This window comes from Pteropus medius, unplaced genomic scaffold (genome assembly GCF_902729225.1).
Source record: "Pteropus medius unplaced genomic scaffold, Ma_sr-lr_union100, whole genome shotgun sequence".
Taxonomy (NCBI): Eukaryota; Metazoa; Chordata; class Mammalia; order Chiroptera; family Pteropodidae; genus Pteropus; species Pteropus medius.
The window spans coordinates 10452697-10458054 of NW_024349804.1; the positions used below are offsets into that span (position 1 = coordinate 10452697).

Here is a 5358-nt window from a genome sequence, read left to right on the forward strand (position 1 = left end):
AACATACTGGATGTTTATTAAAATCCATCATGCTTAGAGAGAAGCACACCTGTCAGAGGACTGCCTGCTGAATTTCCACAGAGAGGACACACCTGGCTAACCAACACCCGCTCATGAAACAGGACGTTAACTGCTTCCAGTAGGTCCCCTCATCCCGGTTTCTGCTCACTACCCACACCCCAAAGCTTACCATTCTAGCAATTTCTACCACAATGTGCTTCTTTTTCAAATAACGCATTTATGTGGTAAAGAATTCAAATGTTCAAAAAATAGACACAGTAAAAAGTAAATGGTTTTGGTCTATGTTCTATGTCGTTCTATGTTGCTTTACCCCAGAGGCAACCGTTTTAACAATATACCATGAATCTTTTCTGGGACATCTTAATGTATGTCAGTGCCTTTCCGCTTTGAATCGCTTCTGCAGAAGGGTCTTCTTTGGGTCGAGTATTCTCTTGAAGCTTTGCTCTAAGCAGGCATGCTGAAGTTAAGCATTCTGAGAGCTAGCACAGGCAGTGTAATTTCCAGGAATAATGAGCTCACCCTAGCATCTGGGATGCCCGCATTGCTTGGCTCACCGGCCTAATGTCCGTCTCTGGTCCACTGCTTCTGTGCGCTGCATCTGCTCTAAGATAGGAAACAGGGGTTTTTGCGTGGCTGAAGACAAAGCAGCTCTTGAAGGAAAGCAGATGAGTAACAGCCCGTGGGGGGCGGAGTTGGTACCCAGCTGCGAAAACCCGCCTTCTGTTTCAAGAGAGGAAATGCAGGCTCCCAATTGGCTGGCACTGTAAGTGTGCGCATGCGTTGTCAGATGCCAGCTGCGTGTCTGAGTTGTCCGCTTGCTGGAAAAGCCCGGATGTAAATGAGACCCTCCTAGGGACTGTAGTCGTGCACACGCCACGGCGCCATGGTAGCAGACTGCAGACAAAACCAAGGCAACGCAATTCTGTCGTCCTCACGGCCTGGGAACGGTAAGCCTCTGTCACCCCGTATGGTGCTCTGGTACCTCCCAAGTCACCATCCCCCAGAACTTACTTCTGGACCCCAAGAAGGAAGCCAGGGGCAGACGTCGGAACACAGTCCAAATTATGCTCCACCACTTAGAATCCTTGTGACCTTGAGAAGGTCACCTAACCTCAGAACCTCATAACGTATACAGAGAAAGGAAAACGATGACTTACCTGCCAGGTAATAGTCCCTAAGAATTCTGCACCGAAAAAAAAAAAAAAAAAAAAAGCTAATGTACTTCTTCCACAAACCAGCTTTCCCCTTTCGATGTACATTATCACCATTTCCCCCAAATATTCGGAAAACAAACGATAAACCTTGGGGTCTTCTTGGATGGATTTTTCTTCTCCGTTGCCATCTTTGAATTAATCAGCCACCATCCCCCAGTCCCTTATTGCAGTACCTTCCGTGACCGGTCCCCCTGTCCTTGCCCCAACTCAGGTGTGGTCCTCCCTCCATCCAATCCCGTGTTCCTCAGCCAGTTTTAACCTCCGCCCCACCAGGCCACATTTGACAATCTCTGGAGACCGCTTTTGCTGTCATACCTGGGGAGCAGCTACGAGGGACCACAGACGATGCTAAGATCCTGCAATAAAAACAGCAGCCCCGACAAAGAAGCATCGTCTGGCCCAAATGTCAGCGGTTGCCAAGGCTGAGAGACACTAAGTCTTTTTTCCCATCTAGCCTTCCTCCCTCACTCTCGGCCAGACTAATCTTTCTAAAAATTTCTCTTATGATCAATAAGTCATAATGATTCTATGTTCCCTGGAAGATTAAGCTTAAAATTATGAGCTTACTTTGTTTACTTATAGAATGGAAGGTTAATATTAATAATTATTTACCTCTGAGCAATAAATATTGTCTGGGAATTGTTCTAAGTGCTTAATATACCTTAATCCCTTTTATCTTCAAAACAGTTCTATTAGAGTTAGATTCAGGTGTTCGTTAGCTTCGATATTATGAGATACATTTTTTTAACCGATTTGAGACATAGAAAGCAGTCAGTAAGGTTGTCTAGAGCAAGAGCAGCTAATGTCAAATGAGCCCGCTCATATGTGTTGAGTTTGTTACATACCATGTACTACTAAGTGTCTCACATGGATTACTTCATTTGACCATCACAAAGAAACTTTTATCCCTGTGATGGGAAGAAAATGCAAATGTCCAGCCTCATCATAATTAGTCAGGTTGTCATGTGACTTAAGGCCCATGGGCAGACAGACACTAAAAAACAAAATCAGGCCATTTTTTCATTCTGCAGTGGGAGAATTTCTGTGGAACTGAGAACTCTAGATGCAAATTCATGTTCTAACTTTTCTTTCCCCTATGTCTTGACTAAAAAGGAATTTCTGAAGAGTGGTGGGCTTGGATCTTTAAGTAATCTGTCTCCTGCCCACTGGAGCACATGTGTCTTATCCGATGTCCTAGCCCCATCTTTGCTCATCCAGTCTGATTAGGATGACGTCATCGACATGGTGGACGCGTGCGACGTTCTGCAGTCTCTTCGCACCAAGACCCCACATTGCAAAGTCAGGCAGAGGACAGGGATGTAAGCACAGCCCTAGGGCCGGGCAGAAAGTATGTACTGTCATACAGCCCAGGCGAATGCAGCTCCTTCTGATTCTCTTTCTGAGAGGAATAAGAATTGATTTGCCAAATTGATGATCATATACCATGTACCTAGAGAGAAGCTGACCGGCTATAGTGAAGATCCTATGTGTGACCCCGCAGCTATAACTGGGGTTGAAACTCAGATGAGTGAGCAGAAGTCTACCACCACCCTCCAGGGTCTTTCTAGACAATTCAACTGTGAGATGGTAGGGACCACTGTCCCTGCATCTTTTAAGTATTTAAAGGCGATGCTACTTTCTGCCATTCCCCCGGCATGTAATAGTGTTTTGTATGTACTGTTTCATCTGGGAAAGATGAAACAGTACATAGAGACTTCGACTTGGCATCCTCCATTACAAAAGTTCTTACCCCGCAAGCCAAGGGATCAATGTGGAAGCCATGACAACTAACGAGAATACGCTAGCTTGCTTAGGCTGCCTTAGCAAAGGGCCACATCCTCAGTGGCTTAAACAATAGAAATTCACGTTCTCACAGTTCTGGAGGATAGAGGGCTGAGATCAAGATGTCAGCAGGGCCGTTTGTTCTGGGACCTCGCTCTCCTTGGCTTGCTAATAACTATCTCGTCATCATCTCCTCCTCCATCCACCACATGACCTTTCCTCTATGTGTACCTGTGTCTCGATCTCTTCTTCTCATGAGGACACTAGTCACATTGAATTCAGATCACCCTGTTGACCTCATTTTATCTGAATTACCTCTTTAGAAGCCCTCTCTCCAAATGCAGTCACATCTGAGGTACTGGGAGTTAGGACTCCAACACATGAATTTGGAGAAGATATATTTCAACTCAAAGTCTATTCCAATGACATAATTGAAGACCAGAAAAAATGACCACCTGGTGTGTCCATGGATCAGTCACTGGATGTAGAACCTCCCGGGAAAGAGGAATGACCACGGGTAATAGGGCTTTCTTGAGCTGAAGTCATTTTTAAGGGGACTAGAAGCCAAGGGCTGTATGTCAACAGCACTTCTGTAAAATGTAAGATTTCCTTCTTCTTCCTAAAAGCAGTTCTTCTGTGTGACACCCTGCAGCGTCCACCACACGACGCTTGGCCACTTTGATGACATTCAAATTGACTAGTCCATCTACTTGCTGACAATTTTCTTGAACGTTTTGCAAACTCAGACTCTAGTTAATTAAAAAGACACCACTTCTCTAGAGTAATGAATGACCATCGTCACTCTAAGCCTTTGTGGTTTTTTGCAACAAGGGATAATCCAGGTGGTAAAGTAAAACAGTAATTGAGTATCAAAAAACCCTGACTTCTTGTTCCCCTCATGGAATATCCTTGGCACTCACGAAGTGGTCCATGGACCATCAGCTGCCGCTTTCCCTGGAAGCTTATAGAAATCTCCCACTTCGGACCTACTGAACCAGAATCTGTAAAAAGATCTCGGGTGATCCTTATTCTTATTTAAGTTTGAGAAGTACTGCTACATGTGACCTTGGGCAATTAATTAACCTCTCTGAGCCCGATGTTCTTCATCTGTAAAAGAAGGCAGTTATAGCTCAAAGACCCCTCAGGTCCCTTCAGGTTCTAAAACGCTGTGATGAATCTGAGCAGTTTAATCTTTAAAATTAACGCTCGTAGAAAATGCATTGAGCTCTCAGCCCTCCTTACGCTTGAACGTTCTGCTTCCTGCAAACTCGACTTCCATCTGTAATCGGCAATTAAAGTCATGGTTGAAAGGAGACTTCTGATTGCCTGAATGTGAAAGCATCCTTGTTAATATATCAGCTCTGCACCTTTAGGCTAAAGTAACCTAGAGGTGTCTCAAGGTAATGTGCAAACGTGCTAGACCAACACTTATTGGAGTTTGAGGCCACCAAGGCCTCTCAGCAGTTTTACCACTTAGTGACTTGACCCTTGACAGAGGACTGATGACTCCTGGTTAGCCGACATAATTTATGGCAAGGCAGCATTTAGATCCAGCCAATAGCAAGATAATGATGGTTGGGGGAAGGAAAAGAAAGATCTGGGATTAATGGAAGATAGAAGCTTTAAGGTTGAACATCAAATTATCACCCACTGACTCTGTATGATCGTCTGAAGCCCCAGGTCCCTTCTAAATTGAAACTTCCTAAATGATTAAAAACCTCGGAGGACTTGGATGGTGAGCTGCAATTAGAATTTGGTACAAAAAATGCCAGCCAAAGCTTACCATCAAAAGATGTGCTCGCTTTTTATAAAAACTCGCAAGAATAAAGTTGCAAGTCTGGTGAAAACTATACAGCAATTACTATTTGAAAAATAATATTAATACCAAACACTAATAGAAATAATTACAATGAAACTTTATTGAGCATTTTCTCAAAGCCAGCAACTTTTTAATGTAATTCATTCATCCTTAAAATAATGTAACGCCTACGGCCATGCTACCCTGTACAAGCCCGATCCCATCTGATCTCAGAAGCTAAGCAGGGTGGGGCCTAGTTAGTATTTGGATGGAAGACCACCTAGGAAGACCAGGTGCTTGTAGATGTCAAAAAGTTTTAAAAAAAAAAAAAGGGATTGTAAGCTGACAAGTTCCTTGCAATCTGTGAGGTCAACCAAGGGTTGCCTTGACTAAAAAATAAATAAATAAATAAATAAATAAATAAATAAATAAATAAATAAATAAATAAATAAATAAATACAATAAAAATAATAACGTAACGAAGCGATACTATTATCATGCACATTAAACAGAGGAGGAAACTGAAGCTCAGATTAAGAGATG

At 43.2% G+C, this 5358-nt stretch overlaps 1 pseudogene; it reads left to right on the forward strand.

The window, feature by feature from the left end:
- Window positions 1-5001: 5001 nt before the first annotated feature.
- Window positions 5002-5121, forward strand: LOC120582987 (uncharacterized; annotated as a pseudogene).
- Window positions 5122-5358: the final 237 nt, after the last annotated feature.